The sequence below is a fragment of the Heterodontus francisci genome, chromosome 27 (genome assembly GCF_036365525.1).
Source record: "Heterodontus francisci isolate sHetFra1 chromosome 27, sHetFra1.hap1, whole genome shotgun sequence".
NCBI classification, from domain to species: Eukaryota; Metazoa; Chordata; class Chondrichthyes; order Heterodontiformes; family Heterodontidae; genus Heterodontus; species Heterodontus francisci.
In genome coordinates, this window is record NC_090397.1 from 19,279,731 (window position 1) to 19,300,163 (window position 20,433).

Sequence of the window (20,433 nt, forward strand, 5' to 3'; positions counted from 1 at the left end):
TATATGGCTACTGCAGTTCAGTTTCTGGTCAATGGTAACCCATAGGATGTTGATACTGGAGGCTTCAGCGATTGTAATGCCATTGAACATCAAGGGGAGAATGTTAGATTCTCTCTTCTTGGAGATGGTCATTGCCTGGCACTTGTGTGGCACGAATGTTACTTGCCACTTATCAGCCCAAGCCTGGATATTGTCCAGGTGTTGCTGCATTTCTACACGGACTGCTTCAGTATCTGAGGAGTCGTGACTGGTACTGAACATTGTGCAATCATCAGTGTACATCCCCACTTCTGATCTTATGATGGAAGGAAGGTCATTGAATTAGCAGCTGAATATGGTTGAACCTAGGACACTACCTTGAGAACTCCTGCAGTGATGTCCTGGAGCTCAGATGATTGACCTCCAACAACCACAACCATCTTCCTTTGCGCTAGCTATGACTCCAACCAGCGGAGAGTTTTCCCCCTGATTCCTATGGACTCCAGTTTTGCTAGGGCTCCTTGATGCCACACTCGGTCAAATGCTGCCTTGATGTCAAGGGCAGTCACTCTCACCTCAACTCTTGAGTTCAGCTCTTTTGTCCATGTTTGACCTAAGGTTGTATTGAGGTCAGGAGCAGAGTGGCCCTGGAGGGACCCAAACTGAGCATCAGTAAGCAGGTTATTACTGAGCAAATGCTTCTTGATAGCACTGTCGATGACACCTTCCATCACGTTACTGATGATTGAGAGTAGACTGATGGGGCGGTAATTGGCCGGGTCGGACTTGTCCTGTATTTTGTGTACAGGACATACCTGGGCAATTTTCCACATTGCAGGGTAGATGCCAGTGTTGTAGCTGTACTAGAACAGCTTGGCCAGGGGCGCAGCAAGTTCTGGAGCACAGGTCTTCAGTACTATTGCCGGAATGTTGTCAGGGCCCATAGCCTTTGCAGTATCCAGTGCCTGCAGTTGTTTCTTGATATTTCTTGATATTAGTATTATTTGCATTTATTTTTCTCATCTGTTTCAATTGAAGGATTAGACATTTTTTCACGGACATCTCTGGTCTCTAAATGGGATAAGTGCACCCTCTCCTGGATATTGTGGAAACAGACACAATAATCATATTTACACTGAAAAGACTTGAATCCCATGTTAAAATGGCACAATAACTATCACCCATTAAAGAGACATGAATAGTTATCAAATCATAGAGTTGTTTAGGATTCTTCAGTTTTCCTAATGTTGAGCTGAAGTATGAAGTGCAGGTGGTTCTCACTAATCACAGTGCTCAAAGCACCTCTTACTAAAATTGAATTCTGTGCCCATTTGCACTTGAAAAAAACACTTGAAACCTGACTTGGTTGGAAGGAAATTTTATTTCACAGTGACTGCCATGATATCAAGAACTGAGTCTAATGCCAATTGCAACAGTTGAAACCTCATCTTGAATATAAGTTAATGAACTCAATCACACTTCAGAATCTAGCTTCTGAATGTCAATAGTTTAAAGCCAATTTCAAAAGAGCAAACTTGGCATAAAAGTGTGTATTGATGCCAACTTGTAGTTTTAAGTATGGATTTATTGTAGAGGTAAATGCTTTTTGGGTGATGGATCCAGTCTTCAGATATGTGCTAGTTTTGAATGTATCTGCATTTCACTCAAAATCAAGTTTTAATAACACATCAGTAGATTTGTATAATGTTGAGTGTCTTAGCAAATGGCTACTTACAACCATTATTAGTTTACAAACACATTAGGCGGAATTTTAACATTGAACTGTGTGTGGATTTAGATGTGGATAAAGAGTTAAATTCAAAGAAAATGTGTTTAATTCAGTCCCACTTGGCTGCATGCGTGTAACCCCCAGTTCAACCTGGAGTATTCGTAAACTGCAAAGGATTCAATGTTTAGCTGGTGTGAAGCCTCAGTTAGGTTTATGCAGGTGTGTGCCAGATTTCTGGGGAGCTGCCAAGATGCCTTCATCTCCTGGCAGTCCAAGTTCCCTGACCTCTTTGAACCTAAATACAAATCTAAGCTAGGAGACAAGGGATACTCACTACAAACTTGGCTGATGACACCCGTGAGAAACCCCACCAATGAAGCCCAACAGCAGTATAACGACAGCCATATTACAACCAGATGTATCATTGAGCAAGTGGTTGGATGCTTAAGATGCGCTTCTGATGCCTGGTCAGATCGGGGGACGACCTTCAGTAATCACCAGCCAGGGTCTGCAGTATGATCGTGGTGTGTTGCGTCCTGCAAAACATTGTACAGCTGCGAGGATTGGAGCTGCAGAGAAATAAGACACAGAGTGCACATTGTGGATGAATTCAATGAAGAGGAGCAAGAGGGTGGAGGACGAAGATGGTGACCCCAAAGCAGCATTAGTGCTTGCATTGCAGCCCAGTATGCCAAGGATTCCCTTATAGCTGTACGATTCCGTTAGTCAGCACCACTGGATAGATGTAACAATCACATCCAACAGCCACTCTCAACCCACTCCCGCCAATCCCATTGACACAAAGCAGTCCTATAATCAACCATCCACCCATTGCATCTCTCATTGGTCCCCAACAATTCATGGCTTCCCTTTCATTAACAAGCAACAAAAAAGGCAAGTTGCTACCTGGCAACCAACAATGGGCAACACAAAGAAATGGTGCAAAGGAATAAATTTAATGTGATTGTACTAAACAGTTGAGGCTTAATGAGATAACATTTTCTCAAGCACCCATGTATATACCCTTGTGCCACTACCTTGTTTCCATCCCATCAAATTAGCACATGCAAATGAAGTAATATGAGACACTTTGCCAGTCAAATTCTATGTTACTCATATATATTAGACATGCACTGTCTGCAGGGGATTTTATGTAGGTGACGGGGGTCTTGGCCACCGGCTGAAGAGCCAGCGAGAGCCCCGTATCATCTGCTCTGGGGAAGGCCTACTGCATTACGTACCAATTGGGTGCTTAAGTGGACAATGATGGGCCTACCCCAGGATTAAGGACCCCAGCAATGGAAGACCCACCTGCTGAGAGCTGCCAGCCAATCAGAGGCCGACAGCTTTTTTACTGAGCAGCGCCACCGCAGAGGCAGTGCCTGCTGCCAGTAATGTACCCATCAGAGGCCTGGGATCGTTGAGGGACCTAGGCCACAGGTGAGTTATGGCAGGAGGGGATTTGTGGGTGGCGGTCGTGGGGGAGGGGATTGTAGGGGGGATCGGCAGCAAGGGCAGGGGGTGGCTTTCAGTGGGCCCTCCCCTTCCAGATGATGGGTCTTATGACCAGGCACTAAATGCCTCTAACAAGGAAACCACACCCCCCCACCCCAGAGCTGGCAAGCAACCTGCACAAGTTTGCTTGGCATGCTCCCCACGTGGCGACAGGCCCACCTGCTGCTGGGCTAATACCGCTTTCTCAGGTGGATATTGCTAATCCTGTGGCACTATTTGAAGAAGAGCAGGTGACATCTTCCCTGTGTCCTTCTATTTATCCCTCAACCAACAACACTTAAAAAAATAGATTATGTGTTCATTATCCCATTTGTGTTTGTGGGAGCTTGCTGTGCACATATTGGCTGCGATGTTTCCTACATTATAACAGTGAATACACTTTCATTGGTTGTGAAGTACTCTGGAACGTCATGAAGATGTGAAACGTGCCATATAAATGCAAGCCTTTCTTTTCTTTTATGCACAATAATCTCATTATGAAATGAATGTTTCTGTTTTGTTTTAAACACAGATCTTAATATCATAATTACAACCTTTTTTTTCATCTCAACAGTTGTTCTTAGTTGACCTTTTCGGAAAGAGCATGACTGCAAACAATGGTAAGATAGACTTGAAACTGAGAGAAATTCAAAAAAGCAATTTAAAAGGATCAATGAACGAGAGAAATTATAAAATAAAATGAATAAGATTAATTCTCGCTGTAATTATGCAACGTAAATTTTAGCATTCACATCTTTAGTAGCATCATGAGCAAATTATATACAGATCACCAGTCTGTGATATTGAGTTTATTGGCCACACCCACTGGACTGAAGAAACACTAAAATTCAAACCAATAAAACCACATATTTAATAGAATCCCAAAGGTCCGCAGAAGAATAATGGAAGAGAGAAAAAATAGAAAGAACAGTAAAAAGTAACAACAGGACATGACTGAAGTGTTTTTATGCAAATTCACAAACCATTAGGAATAAAACTGAGGAAATAGGAGCATTAATTATTATGGGGAGGTATTATACCATAGCATGATGGGAACCGGAGCTACGGATCAGTGGATGGGGTAGCTGTTGAACAAGCAGATAACGAATGCAGAGAGTCTGTGAGGAAGGTTAGACAGTTGACAGGGCAAAGTTGCAGCCACTATTATGGGTTGAAGTGTGTCTATTTTAACGCAAGAAGTATCAGGAATAAGGGTGATGAACTTAAAGCATGGATCAGTACTTGGAGCTACGATATTGTGGCCATTACGGAGACATGGATATCACAGGGGCAGGAATGGATGTTGGATGTTCCGGGGTTTAGATGTTTCAAAAGGAATAGGGAGGGAGGTAAAAGAGGTGGGGGAGTGGCATTGCTAATCAGGGATAGTATCACAGCTGCAGAAAGGGAGGTCGTCGAGGAGGGTTTGTCTACTGAGTCATTATGGGTGGAAGTCAGAAACAGGAAAGGAGCAGTCACTTTGTTGGGAGTTTTCTATAGACCCCCCAATAGCAGCAGAGACATGGAGGAACAGATTGGGAGGCAGATTTTGGAAAGGTGCAGAAGTAACAGGGTTGTTGTCATGGGTGACTTCAACTTCCCTAATATTGATTGGAACCTCCTTAGTGCAAATAGTTTGGATGGAGCAGTTTTTGTCAGGTGTGTCCAGGAAGGTTTCCTGACTCAATATGTAGATAGGCCGACTAGAGGGGAGGCTATGTTGGACTTGGTGCTTGGCAACGAACCAGGCCAGGTGGCAGATCTCTCGGTGGGAGAGCATTTCGGTGATAGTGATCACAACTCCCTGACCTTTACTATAGTCATGGAGAGGGCCAGGAGCAGACGGGATGGGAAAATATTTAATTGGGGGAGGGGGAATTAGAATGCTATTAGGCAGGAACTGGGGAGCATAAATTGGGAACAGATGTTCTCAGGGAAATGCACGACAGAGATGTGGAGGTTGTTCAGAGAGCACTTGCTGCGACTGCTGGATAGGTTTGTCCCAATGAGGCAGGGAAGGGATGGTAGGGTGAAGGAACCTTGGATGACAAGAGATGTGGAACAGCTAGTCAAGAGGAAGAAGGAAGCTTACTTAAGGTTGAGGAAGCAAGGATCAGACAGGGCTCTAGAGGGTTACAAGGTAGCCAGGAAGGAACTGAAGAATGGACTTAGGAGAGCTAGAAGGGGACATGAAAAAGTCTTGGCGGGTAGGATTAAGGAAAATCCCAAGGCGTTCTACACTTATGTGAGGAACAAGAGGATGGCCAGAGTGAGGGTAGGGCCGATCAGGGATAGTGGAGAGAACTTGTGCCTGGAGTCGGAGGAGGTAGGGGAAGTCCTAAATGAATACTTTGCTTCAGCATTCACTAGTGAGAGGGACCTGGTCGTTTGTGAGGACAAAGCGTGGAACAGGCTGATATGCTCGAACAGGTTGAGGTTAAGAGGGAGGATGTGCTGGAAACTTTGAATGATATGAGGACAGATAAGTCCCCAGGGCCAGACGGGATATATCCAAGGATATTATGGGAAGCGAGGGAAGAGATTGCTGCGCCTTTGGCGATAATCTTTGCATCTTCACTGTCCACTGGAGTAGTACCGGATGATTGGAGGGTGGCAAATGTTGTTCCCTTGTTCAAGAAAGGGAATAGGGATAACCCTGGGAATTATAGACCAGTCAGTCTTACGTCGGTAGTGGGCAAATTATTGGAGAGGATTCTGAGAGACAGGATTTATGATTACTTGGAAAAGCATGGTTTGATTAGAGACAGTCAGCATGGCTTTGTAAGGGGCAGGTCATGCCTCACAAGCCTTATTGAATTCTTTGAGGATGTGACAAAACACATTGATGAAGGAAGAGCAGTGGATGTGGTGTATATGGATTTTAGCAAGGCATTTGATAAGGTTCCCCATGGTAGGCTCATTCAGAAAGTAAGGAGGCATGGGATTCAGGGAAAGTTGGCTGTCTGGATACAAAATTGGCTGGCCCATAGAGGTCAGAGGGTGGTAGTAGATGGAAAGTATTCAGCATGGAGCTCGGTGACCAGTGGTGTTCCACAAGGATCTGTTCTGGGACCTCTGCTCTTTGTGATTTTTATAAATGACTTGGATGAGGAAGTGGAAGGCTGGGTTAGTAAGTTTGCCGATGACACGAAGGTTGCTGGAGTTGTGGATAGTGTGGAAGGCTGTTGTAGGTTGCAACTGGACATTGACAGGATGCAGAGCTGGGCTGAGAAGTGGCAGATGGAGTTCAACCTGGAAAAGTGTGAAGTGATTCATTTTGGAAGGTTGAATTTGAATGCGGAATACAGGCTTAAAGACAGGATTCTTGGTAGTGTGGAGGAACAAAGGAATCTTGGGGTCCATGTCCATACATCGCTCAAAGTTGCCACCCAAGTTGATAGGGGTGTTAAGAAGGCGTATGGTGTGTTGGCTTTCATTAACAGGGGGATTGAGTTTAAGAGCCGCGAAGTTATGCTGCAGCTCTATAAGGCCCTGGTTCGACCACACTTGGAATATTGTGTTCAGTTCTGGTCGCCTCATTCTAGGAAGGATGTGGAAGCTTTAGAGAGGGTGCAGAGGAGATTTACCAGGATGCTGCCTGGACTGGAGGGCATGTCGTACGAAGAAAGATTGAGGGAGCTAGGGCTTTTCTCATTGGAGCGAAGAAGGATGAGAGGTGACTTGATAGAGGGGTACAAGATGATGAGAGGCATAGATAGAGTGGATAGCCAGAGACTTTTTCCCAGGGTGGAAAGGGCTATCACTAGGGACATAATTTTAAGGTGATTGGAGGAAGGTTTCGGGGAGATGTCAGAGGTAGGTTCTTTACACAGAGAGTGGTGGGTGCATGGAAACGCTGCCAGCGGTGGTGGTAGAAGCAGATACATTAGGGGCATTTAAGCGACTCTTGGATAGGTACATGGATGATAGTAGAATGAAGGGTAGGTAGTTAGTTTGATCTTAGAGTCGGTTAAAGGTTCGGCACAACATCGTGGGCCGAAGGGCCTTTACTGTGCTGTACTGTTCTATGTTCTATGTTCTAAGTTCTATGACATATGGATACAGAACTGGCTTGGTCATAGAGGGTAGCAGTGGAAGGGTGCTTTTCTGAATGGAGGGCTGTGACCAGTGGTGTTCCGCAGGGATCAGCGCTGGGACCTTTGCTGTTTGTAGTATATATAAATGATTTGGAGGAAAATGTAGCTGGTCTGATTAGTAAGACACAAAGGTTGGTGGAGTTGCGGATAGTAATGAGGATTGTCAGAGGATAGAGCAGGATATAGATCGGTTGAAGACTTGGGCGGAGAAATGGCAGATGGAGTTTAATCCGGACAAATGTGAGATAATGCATTTTGGAAGGTCTAATGCAGGTGGGAAGTATACAGTAAATGGCAGAACCCTTAGGAGTATTGACAGGCAGAGAGATCTGGGCGTACAGGTCCACAGGTCACTGAAAGTGGCAACGCAGGTGGATAAGGTAGTCAAGAAGGCATACGGCATGCTTGCCTTCATTGGTCGGGGCATAGAGTATAAAAATTGGCAAGTCATGCTGCAGCTGTACAGAACCTTAGTTAGGCCACACTTAGAATATTGCGTGCAATTCTGGTCACCACACTACCAGAAGGACGTGGAGGCTTTGGAGAAGGTACAGAAGAGGTTTACCAGGATGTTGCCTGGTCTGGAGGGCATTAGCTATGAGGAGAGGTTGGGTAAACTCGGATTGTTTTCACTGGAACAACGGAGGTGGAGGGGCGACATGATAGAGGTTTACAAAGTTATGAGCGGCATGGACAGAGTGGATAGTCAGAAGCTTTTTCCCAGGGTGGAAGAGTCAGTTACTGGGGGACATAGGTTTAAAGTGCGAGGGGCAAAGTTTAGAGGGGATGTGTGAGGCAAGTTCTTTGCACAGAGGGTGGTGAGTGCCTGGAACCTGCTGCCGGGGGAGGTGGTGGAAGCAGGTACGATAGCGACGTTTAAGAGGCATCTTGACAAATACATGAATAGGATGGGAATAGAGGGATACGGTCCCCGGAAGTGCTGAAAGTTTTAGTTTAGACAGGATCAAGATCGGCGCAGACTTGGAGGGCCGAATGGCCTGTTCCTGTGCTGTACTGTTCTTTGTTCTTATGACGAAAAATTGAGTTCAATTTCAGGCATGATTGGCTATAACATTTTCAGATGCAATACACAAAAATGACGGGAGGAGGAACTGTATTACTAACTAAAAATATGATTGAAGTTTTAGAAAGAAGGGACATTATCAAAGCTGAGGTTTGAACTGATTTTCTCTGTATTGAATCGAGAATTAATAATGGCTCAGAAACAAGATTCGGTATCCATTATAGACTGCCAACTGGTGACAAAGAAATAAAAGAGGCTTGTGAACAATTCAGTGTGCTTTGCAGCAGTAATAGAGCTGTAATAATGGACGATTAACTGATTAGAAGTAGACTAAATTAACAACTATTTGAATATCTATAGGGCTTTTGATGTAGAAAAACAAAGGCACAATGAAAACAGACTCTAAACCAAAGAAGGAGGTGACAAAAAAGCTTGGTCAAAGAGGTGTTTTGTTTAAGAAGGTGATGCAATTGGAGGTGTCAAGGGAACAAATTCTGGAGCATGGGTTCTAGGTGGCTGAAGGCATAGCTGCCAATGGTGGAGCAAGAGGAAGTAAGGATTCTTCAAGACAGTTATGTAAATGTGTATCAAGATAATGTGGTAGATGTGGAATGTTTAGATTTCTGAAAAACACATTGCAAAAGTTGCAAAAAAGTATTCATGGTAAAGTGACTGCATCAATAGTGGGATGGCTGAAAACAGAGGGTAGGAGGAAGTAATAAATTCTCAAACTGGCAAGAGATAGTGAGTAAAAGCAAAATACTGCGGATGCTGGAAATCTGAAATAAAAACAAGAAATGCTGGAACCACTTCTTGTTTTTATATAAGAGATAGTGAGTGGTGTGCTTCAGGAATCAAGTTCGGACCTCTTGATTTTCATATATATGATTTGGAGGCAAGTATAGAGGGACCAATACCAACATTTACAGGTGATAATAGTTTGCTATGTTCCTAACGTGGTGATAAATAATGCAGGAGCCTACAGGCAGAGTAAATACAGTAGGTGATACAAGATATGTAGCAAATGAATTTCAACATACATCATGTAAATCAAAGAGTAATACAGCATAGAAATTGCAAACTTTGGAAAAAGAATCTAGAGAATGGAAATCTAGTCTAAATGGTAAACCTCCCAAAGGAATGATGGAACAGAAAAAAATTTATGGGTGCAGACACACAGATCCTTAAAAGAGGAATTCAAGTGGAAAAGGACCATAAAGAAGTAAAAGGGATTTTTGCTTTTACCTCAAGGTGCACTGGATATCAAAACAAAGAGATGAATATATACAAGATACTAGTTAGGGCACAAATGGAGTCTTGTGTGCAGATTTGGACACCCTCTTAGTGAAAGGATATTCCCGTGGAACAGATACAATTCAGATGTCCCAGTCTGATATCAGGAAGGAGAGGACGTAGAAATATAAAAAAACAATACAGCATAGAAGGAGGTTACTCAGCCCATCGTCTTTCGTGCTGGCTGAAGAAAAGTTATCCAGCTTACTTCCAGCTCTTGATCTGTAGCCCTGTAGGTTATGGCCCCTCAAGTGCATATCCAAGCATTTTTCTGAAATACAATGAGGGTTTCTGCCTCTCCCAACCTTTCAGACAGTGAGTTCTAAACCTTTAGCAGCTTCTGGGTGGAAACAAATTACTCCTCAGCTCCCCTTTAATCATTCCACCAATTACTTTAAATCTATGCTCACTGGTTATTGACCTCTCTGCTAACGGAAATAGGTTGTATTTATCCTCTCTATCTAGACCCGTCATAATTTTATACCCCTCAATTAAATCTCCCCTCAGCCTCCTCTGTTCCAAAGAAAGCAATCCCAGCCTATCCAATCTTTCTTCATTACTTGCATCATCCTCACAAATCTCCTCTGTATCCTCTCTAGTGCGATCACATCCTTCCTGTAATGCGGTACCAGAACTGTACACAGTCCATCAGCTGTGGCCTAACTAGTGTTTTATACAATTCTAGCATAACCTCCCTGCTCTAATACTCTTTGCCTCAGCCAATAAAGAAAAGCATCCCATGTGCCTTCTTGACCACCTTATCTACTTGTCCTGCTACCTTCAGGGATCTGTGGACATGCATTCTGTTCCTTCTGTTCCTCTACACTCCTCAGAATCCTACCATTTATTGTGTTTTCCCTTGCCTTGTTTGTCCTCCCAAATGCATGATCTGACACTTCTCTGAACTGAATTCCATCTGCCACTTTTCTGCTCACCTGACCAGTCCATTGATATCTTCCTGCAGTCTATGTCTTTCGTCGTCACTGTCAGCCAGATGGCCAATTTTCATATCATCTGCAAACTTCTGAATCATGCTCCCTACATGTAAGCATAAATCATTGATATACACCACAAAAAGCAAGGAACCCAGTATTGAGCCCTGTGGAACCTCACTGAAACAGTTTTCTAGTCACAAAAAGCTAAATTCTCCCAGCTCTGTGGTGGTGGGCTTAGAAGCAGGGAGGTCAGGAAAATAGTGGGGAATCATGTCAGATGGCTCCCTGATGCATTCTTGACGCCAGAGAAATTTCCCAGGGCTGGGCTGGGAAGCAGGTTGGCTGCCTGATCCTTGGAGGTGGGCAGCCAATTTGCATTATTAAGGCCCCAATTAGGGTATTTTGTGACTTCTCCGCCATTTTAACTACAATGTCTGCTTTCTCCCCCTCTTTTATGAATATAGACATAAAGAACCATGCCCATGTCTTGACATCATTAGGATGAAAGAATCAAAATTGACAGCTGTATTAACTGGAGCAGAAAAGATGAAAGGGAGATATATCAGAACTGTACAAACTTTTGAAAGGGTAGATAGTAAAAGATGAATGAATGAAGCAATCAATCAATGAAAGAATTTGCATTTATAACCTCAGGATGTCCCAAAGTGGTTGACAGACTGAGCTGGTGACATTAAAAATAGCTTGAGAAGCATAAATGGGGCAGTTAGATGAAATCCTTTTATAGAAAGGATTGTTAAAATATGGAGTACATTGAAGCCATGACAGTAACTTTTCAGAGAGAATTAAGTGAACAAGTAACAAAAGCTTTCAAAGTGAACAGGAAAGGAATAGGGAAATGGATTAGAGTGGATAGATCTGGTGGGGAAAGCAAGCACCAGTGATGGGATAAATAGGCTCCTATATCAAAATTTCTACGATTCTGTTAAAGGTAGGTGATGCCTTATACAATTTTAGAAAACAGATGTAATGGGAAAATTGATTAATCATTTTACAATTATTTATGTTGAAGTATTATTTTACAGAAGTTTATACAATTTGTGTAGCCACTTAACATTAACCATACATATCAAGCACCAATGTATTAACATGGAATTTATGCAAATTTGAGTTTTCATTAAACCTCAATCTTTGCCCACAATAAGTGACTTGAGAAAGGATATGATTACTTCCCATTGTTTGCACAACAGATAAGATCTTGAGCTAAATTTAATCTTCTGCTAGAGAGCTGAAGAAAACTTTAAAACTGGTTATTCGAACTATGCTTGAGCTGGTTGAAGAAAATCACTTTTTGTTCAATACTCCCTTTCAGCATTTCCCATTAATTGCAGCATGAGGGAGATAGTGTAACAGCATACAACCAAGAGCAGTGTGGCACATTAAGTTTGAGGCAGATTATACTGACAGATGCTGATAAATATCAGTTCTAACCTATAAATTGTGGTTTCTCTTCACACTGTGCTTGGAGTAGCAAACACATTACATACGCTGTGAAAACCTTATTACCATGTGGGAAAAATTCTAATTATGTTTAATAATTTACCATGTTGTTTATGCTCGTAGAAATTAGGAAGTCATATTAATTTGATCATCTTTAACTATAGTAGCCCAGTGAAATTGCCACTTTGTTTTAATTGGGGTTCTACAAGGGAACCGAGGTACTGGGGAATTTGTCGCTGTGGAACATTAACTGGGGTGCCATTGTTTACTACAACAACTTTCATTTAATTAGCACCTTTATGATAGTAAAATGCCCCAAGGCGTTTACCCCAATCTTTTTTGTGATTAATGCTGGGCTTAATCTATTTTCCACCATGACCAACAGAGATGATCTTGGCCTCTTGTACTGGGTATAACCGGAATTCCACTGGGGCTGCCAGCACAAGGTAACATTTGAAGTCCATCTGCTGCACTAGTAGAACCTGTATCCTTTTGTTCTTGCCATCAAATCATTAGCAAATGATCCACTGGAATCCAAAAGCATTAAGTTCACTTTGAGCCCAGAAGTAGGTCTTTTCTTTCTTTCTTTTGGGCCTCCTTATCTCGAGAGACAATGGATACGCGCCTGGAGGTGGTCAGTGGTTTGTGAAGCAGCGCCTGGAGTGGCTATAAAGGCCAATTCTGGAGTGACAGGCTCTTCCACAGGTGCTGCAGAGAAATTTGTTTGTTGGGGCTGTTGCACAGTTGGCTCTCCCCTTGCGCCTCTGTCTTTTTTCCTGCCAACTACTAAGTCTCTTCGACTCGCCACAATTTAGCCCTGTCTTTATGGCTGCCCGCCAGCTCTGGCGAATGCTGGCAACTGACTCCCACGACTTGTGATCAATGTCACACGATTTCATGTCGCGTTTGCAGACGTCTTTATAACGGAGACATGGACGGCCGGTGGGTCTGATACCAGTGGCGAGCTCGCTGTACAATGTGTCTTTGGGGATCCTGCCATCTTCCATGCGGCTCACATGGCCAAGCCATCTCAAGCGCCGCTGACTCAGTAGTGTGTATAAGCTGGGGATGTTGGCCGCTTCAAGGACTTCTGTGTTGGAGATATAGTCCTGCCACCTGATGCCAAGTATTCTCCGAAGGCAGCGAAGATGGAATGAATTGAGACGTCGCTCTTGGCTGGCATACGTTGTCCAGGCCTCGCTGCCGTAGAGCAAGGTACTGAGGACACAGGCCTGATACACTCGGACTTTTGTGTTCCGTGTCAGTGCGCCATTTTCCCACACTCTCTTGGCCAGTCTGAACATAGCAGTGGAAGCCTTACCCATGCGCTTGTTGATTTCTGCATCTAGAGACAGGTTACTGGTGATAGTTGAGCCTAGGTAGGTGAACTCTTGAACCACTTCCAGAGCGTGGTCGCCAATATTGATGGATGGAGCATTTCTGACATCCTGCCCCATGATGTTCGTTTTCTTGAGGCTGATGGTTAGGCCAAATTCATTGCAGGCAGACGCAAACCTGTCGATGAGACTCTGCAGGCATTCTTCAGTGTGAGATGTTAAAGCAGCATCGTCAGCAAAGAGGAGTTCTCTGATGAGGACTTTCCGTACTTTGGACTTCGCTCTTAGACGGGCAAGGTTGAACAACCTGCCCCCTGATCTTGTGTGGAGGAAAATTCCTTCTTCAGAGGATTTGAACGCATGTGAAAGCAGCAGGGAGAAGAAAATCCCAAAAAGTGTGGGTGCGAGAACACAGCCCTGTTTCACACCACTCAGGATAGGAAAGGGCTCTGATGAGGAGCCACCATGTTGAATTGTGCCTTTCATATTGTCATGGAATGAGGTGATGATACTTAGTAGCTTTGGTGGACATCCGATCTTTTCTAGTAGTCTGAAGAGACCACGTCTGCTGACGAGGTCAAAGGCTTTGGTGAGATCAATGAAAGCAATGTAGAGGGGCATCTGTTGTTCACGGCATTTCTCCTGTATCTGACGAAGGGAGAACAGCATGTCAATAGTCGATCTCTCTGCACGAAAGCCACACTGTGCCTCAGGGTAGACGCGCTCGGCCAGCTTCTGGAGCCTGTTCAGAGCGACTCGAGCAAAGACTTTCCCCACTATGCTGAGCAGGGAGATTCCACGGTAGTTGTTGCAGTCACCGCGGTCACCTTTGTTTTTATAGAGGGTGATGATGTTGGCATCGCGCATGTCCTGGGGTACTGCTCCCTCGTCCCAGCACAGGCATAGCAGTTCATGTAGTGCTGAGAGTATAGCAGGCTTGGCACTCTTGATTATTTCAGGGGTAATGCTGTCCTTCCCAGGGGCTTTTCCGCTGGCTAGGGAATCAATGGCATCACTGAGTTCCGATTTGGTTGGCTGTATGTCCAGCTCATCCATGACTGGTAGAGGCTGGGCTGCATTGAGGGCAGTCTCAGTGACAGCATTCTCCCTGGAGTACAGTTCTAGGTAGTGCTCAACCCAGCGGTCCATCTGTTTGTGTTGGTCAGTGATTATGTCCCCCGATTTAGATTTGAGGGGGGTGATCTTCTTGATGGTTGGCCCAAGAGCTCTCTTCATGCCATCATACATTCCTCTGATGTTTCCGGTGTCTGAGGCCAGCTGAATATGGCTGCATAGGTGTTGCCAGTAGTCGTTTGCGCAACGCCTAGCTGTTCTTTGTGCAGTACTTCTGGCTGCTTTAAGTGCTGCGGATGTTAAATCGCTGGGGGCTTTCTTGTAGTTCAAAAGTGCAAGTAGGTAGTTCTATGTAATTTCCTCTATCTTTATTTCGTTCACGCAATCAACAATCTGAATCAGGTAATTTGGGTTACCTTGTGACAGTAAATTTTGGGTCTGACCTGCTGAGTAAGGGTCGTTTGATATTATTGGCAGTAAGCCTTAAGTATAGGAAATTTGGGAGGTTGGATTGGACTTGGAATTCGATGACACCCTCACCTCTGAAAACATTAAACTCTGTGAGCCACATTCTCTCTGAGTGTGGCTCTCTTGAGGGTGGTAGGATTGGTGAATTTACTGTTATACTAAGGAACATTTTATCACATCAAATTAATTCCAGTGTAAATTGGACACACCAGATGCTGCATTGAGCACTGTTGCCAAATAGGGTAGGGGTGATTACTGTGGTTCCAGTGGAGCTGAGCAAAATACACCATGCAGGAACTGGCCTGTACAGTTACGCTATTTTTTTTACATTAGTGGCTTATTTACATATATTAACATATCAAATGTTAATACCACTACAGCATGAAGTCAAAATGTTTTCAACTGTTTTTTGAACTTTAAGAAAAAATCTATTAACAAATTCCCAAAAGTGTCACATTCCTAAGTAGCAACTGCGAGAAGTGTGAAAGCATAAGGTGCAATGAAAAATACAGAACGTGTTGCACTTACAATAACCTTAATGCCCCTAGAGTAGCTCATGGGCTGGCTACCTGATTGAGAAGATACAAAAAGCCAAGCGAATTGAGGTGCACAGTCCACAACCGCAGTAGAAAATGGTTCAATGCCAGCAAGGTAAAATAGATGTTGGCACAGAGGCTTTTCAAGTGATCTAGAAACAATTATCCATGCACCTGGCATCTTTACAGTGCATACATGGAAACATAGAAACATAGAAAATAGGAGCAGGAGTAGGCCATTCGGCCTCTCGGGCCTGCTCCGCCATTCAAAAATGATCATGGCTGATCGTCTAATTCAGTACCCTGTTCCCGCTTTCTCCCCATATCCCTTGATCCCTTTGGCATGAAGAAATATACAGGAATACAGGAAGCTGTAAGTTTTGGAGACAGCTTGTTTCAGGAGGTGGTCACCCCACAACCAAACAGAGTTCAAGAGGAGAGGGAGTGTGCGACTACTAGGCAGAATAGGAGGAACAGGCGGGAACAGGAGGAACAACCCCTGGGAGCATAGCACTCACTAACCAACAGTTTGTGTTGAATATCAGTGAGCATGATGACACCCTGGGGGAGTGCAGTCAGAAGAAAATCCACAGCACAGTGGGAGACTCAGCTGCACAGGCGGGCATAAGAAAGTATAGAATCCAGTTGTTATAGAGGATTTGACAGTCAGGTGGTTAGATAGTTGTTACTGCAACTGCAGATTTGAGTCCGTGTTGCCTGCCTGGTACCAGGGTAAAGGATATTCCTGAAATTGTGCAAGACATTCTGTAAGGGGAAGGTGAACAGCAAGAAGTTGTGGTCCATTTTGCAACCAATGACATAGATAGAAAAGGGGTTGAGGTTCATAGGCAGAGTTTCAGGAGCTAAGAAAAAGATTAAAGAACAGAACCTCAAAAGTACTAATCTCTAGATTACTCCTAGTGTCATTTCCTAGTGAATTTAGAAACAGGAAAATAGTGCAGGTGTAGTGCATGGCTGAAGAGGTGTTCCAGAAAGGATCGCTTCAGAGTCCTGGGGCATTGGGACCAGATTTGAGGAAAAAGGGACTTAGACATACCAGGTGGGTTGCTCCTGAACAAGGCTAGGAACAACGTCCTCACAGGGAGGTTAGATAGTGCTGTCGGGGAAATGTTAAACTAATTTGGCAGGGGCAGGGGCGCCAGTGTTCTATTCCTGAAAGCTAGGTGGTGAAGGATAGAACTGGAGCCAATCTTTACACACTTTTATAAGCATTTATTTACAGGGATACATGTCACAAACGGGCACCTACTCACCCAATAAATGCTGGCCTAGCCAGTGATGCCCACATCTCAGGAATGAATTTTAAAAAATGGAGATTCACTTCTGTTCCAATTTATATATGAGCAATAAATACTGGCCTAGCCAGTGATGCCCACATCCTATTTATAGGAACAGAAGTGAACCCCAGTTTTTTTTATTCATTCAAGGGATGTGGGCATCGCTGGCTAGGCCAGCATTTATTGCTCATCCCTAATTGAGAAGGTGGTGGTGAGCCGCCTTCTTGAACTGCTGCAGTCCTCGGGGTGTAGGTACATACACAGTGTGGTTAGGAAGCGCGTTCCAGGATTTTGACCCAGTGACAGTGAAGGAACAGCGATATAGTTCCAAGTCAGGATGACGTGTGGCTTGGAGGGGAACTTGCAGGTGGTGGTGTTCCCATGCATTTGCTGCCCTTGTACTTCTAGGTGGTAGAGGTCGTGGGTTTGGAAGGTGCTGTCGAAGGAGCCTTGGTGTGTTGCTGCAGTGCATCTTGTAGATGGTACACACTGCTGCCACTGTGCGTCGGTGGTGGAGGGAGTGAATGTTTGTAGATGAGGTGCCAATCAAGCGGGCTGCTTTGTCCTGGATGGCGTCGAGCTTCTTGAGTGTTGTTGGAGCTGCATCCATCCAGGCAAGTGGAGAGCAGTCCATCACACTCCTGACTTGTGCCTTGTAGATGGTGGACAGGCTTTGGGAATTGAGGAGGTGAGTTACTCGTCACAGGATTCCTAGCCTCTGACCTTTTCTTGTAGCCACTGTATTTATATGGCTACTCCAGTTCAATTTCTGGTCAATGGTAACCCCAGGATGTTGATAATGGGAGATTCAGCGATTGTAATGCTATTGAATGCCAAGGGGTGATGGTTAGATTCTCTCTTGTTGGAGATGGTCATTGTCTGGCACTTGTGTGGTGCGAATGTTACTTGCCACTTATCATCCCTAGCCTGGATATTATCCAGGTCTTGCTGCATTTCTACACAGACTGCTTCAGTATCTGAGGAGTCGCAAATGGTGCTGAACATTATGCAATCATCAGCGAATATCCCCACTGCTGACCTTATGATTGAAGGAAGGTCATTGATGAAGCAGCTGAAGATGGTTGGGCCTAGGACACTACCCTGAGGAACTCCTGCCGTGATGTCCTGGAGCTGAGATGATTGACCTCCAACAATCACAACCATCTTCCTTTACGCTAGTTTTAGTTTTAGTTTTAGTTTTTTAGAGATACAGCACTGAAACAAGCCCTTCAGCCCACCGATTCTGTGCCGCCCATCAACCACCCATTTATACTAACCCTATACTAATTCCATATACCACATCCCCACCTGTCCCTATATTTCCCTACCACCTACCTATACTAGGGGCAATTTATAATGGCCAATTTACCTATCAACCTGCAAGTCTTTGGCATGTGGGAGGAAACCGGAGCACCCGGAGGAAACCCACGCAGACACAGGGAGAACTTGCAAACTCCACACAGGCAGTACCCAGAATTGAACCCGGGTCACTGGAGCTGTGAGGCTGCGGTGCTAGCCACTGCGCCACTGTGCCGCCCTAGGTATGACTCCAACCAGCAGAGAGTTTTCCCCGATTTCTATTGATTCCAGTTTTGCTAGGGATCCTTGATGCCATACTCAGTCAAATGCTGCCTTGATGCCAAGGGCAGTCACTCTCACCTCATCTCTTGAGTTCAGCTCTTTTGTCCATGTTTCAACCAAGGCTGTAATGAGGTCAGGAGCTGTGTGGCCCTGGCAGAACCTAAACTGAGCGTCAATGAGCAGGTTATTGCTAAGCAAGTGCCGGTTGATAGCACTGTCGATGACATGTTCCATCACTTTACTGATGATCAAAAGTAGACTGATGGGGCGGTAATTGGCTGGGTGGACTTGTCTTGCTTTTTGTTTGCAAGACCTACCTTGGCAATTTTCCACATTGCCAGGTAGATGCCAGTTTTGTAGCTGTACTGGAACAGCTTGGCTAGGGGCACAGCATGTTCTGGAGCATAGGTCTTTAGTACTATTGCTGGATCCAGTGCCTTCAGTCATTTCTTGATATCACGCGGAGTGAATCGAATTGGCTGAAGACTGGCATCTGTGATGCTGGGGACTTCAGGAGGAGGCTGAGTTGGATCATCAACTCAGCACTTCTGGCTGAAAATTGTTTCAAACACTTCAGCCTTATCTTTTGCACTGATGTGCTGGGCTCCCTCATCATTGAGGATGGGGATATTTGTGGAGCCACCTCCTCCAGTTAGTTGTTTAATTGTCCACCACCATTCACGACTGGATGTGGCAGGACTGCAGAGCTTAGATCTGATCCGTTGGTTGTGGTATCGCTTAGCTTTGTCTGTCGCATGCTGCTTCTGCTGTTTGGCACGGAAGTAGTCCAGGGTTGTAGCTTCACCAGATTAACACCTCATTTTGAGGTATGCCTGGTGCAGTTCCTGGCATGCCCTCTTGCATTCTTCATTGAACCAGGGTTGGTCCCCCGGCTTGATGGTAATGGTAGAGTGGGGAATATGCCGGGCCCTGAGATTACAGATTGTGATTGAGTACAATTCTGCTGCTGATAATGGTCTATAGCACCTCATGGATGTCCAGTTTTGCATTGCTAGATCTGTTTGAAATCTATCCCATTTAGCACGGTGATAGTGCCACACAACATGATGGAGGGTATCCTCAATGTGAAGATGAACTTTCTCTCCACAAGGACTGTACAGTGGTCACTCCTACCAATACTGTCATGGAGAAATGCATCTGCAGCAGGCAGATTGGTGAGGGCGAGTTCAAGTATGTTTTCCCCTCTTGTTGGTTCCCTCACCACCTGCAGCTACCCAATCTAGCAGCTATGTCCTTTAGGACTCAGTCAGCTTTGTCTGTAGTGGTGCTTCCGAGCCACTGTTGGTGATGGACATTGAAGTCCCCCACCCAGAGTACATTCTGCATCCTTTCCACCCTCAGTGCTTCCTCCAAGTGGTGTTCAACATGGAGGAGTACTGACTCATCAGCTGAGGGGTGGTGGTAGGTGGTAATTAGTTTAGAGATACAGCACTGAAACAGGCTCTTCGGCCCACCGAGTCTGTGCCGACCATCAACCACCCATTTATACTAATCCTACACTAATCCCATATTCCTACCACATCCCCACCTGTCCCTATATTTCCCTACCACCTACCTATACTAGGGGCAATTTATAATGGCGAATTAACCTATCAACCTGCAAGTCTTTGGCATGTGGGAGGAAACCGGAGCACCCGGAGGAAACCCACGCAGACACAGGGAGAACTTGCAAACTCCACACAGGCAGTACCCAGAATTGAACCCGGGTCGCTGGAGCTGTGAGGCTGCGGTGCTAACCACTGCGCCACTGTGCCGCAGGAAGTTTCCTTGCCCATGTTTGACCTGATGTCATGAGACTTCATGGGGTCAGGAGTTGATGTTGAGGACACCCTCCCGACTGTATACTACTGTTCTGCCGCTTCTGATGGGTCTGTCCTAATGGTGGGACAGGACATACCCAGGGATGGTGATGGCAGTGTCTGGGACATTGTCTGTAAGGTATGATTTGGTGAGTATGTCTGTGTCAGTCTGTTGCTTGACTAGTCTTTGGGACAACTCTCCCAACTTTGGCACAAGCCGCAAGACATTAGTAAGGAGGACTTTGCGCGGTCGACAGGGCTGGGTTTGCTGTTGTCGTTTCCGGTGCCTAAATCGATGCTGGGTGGTCTG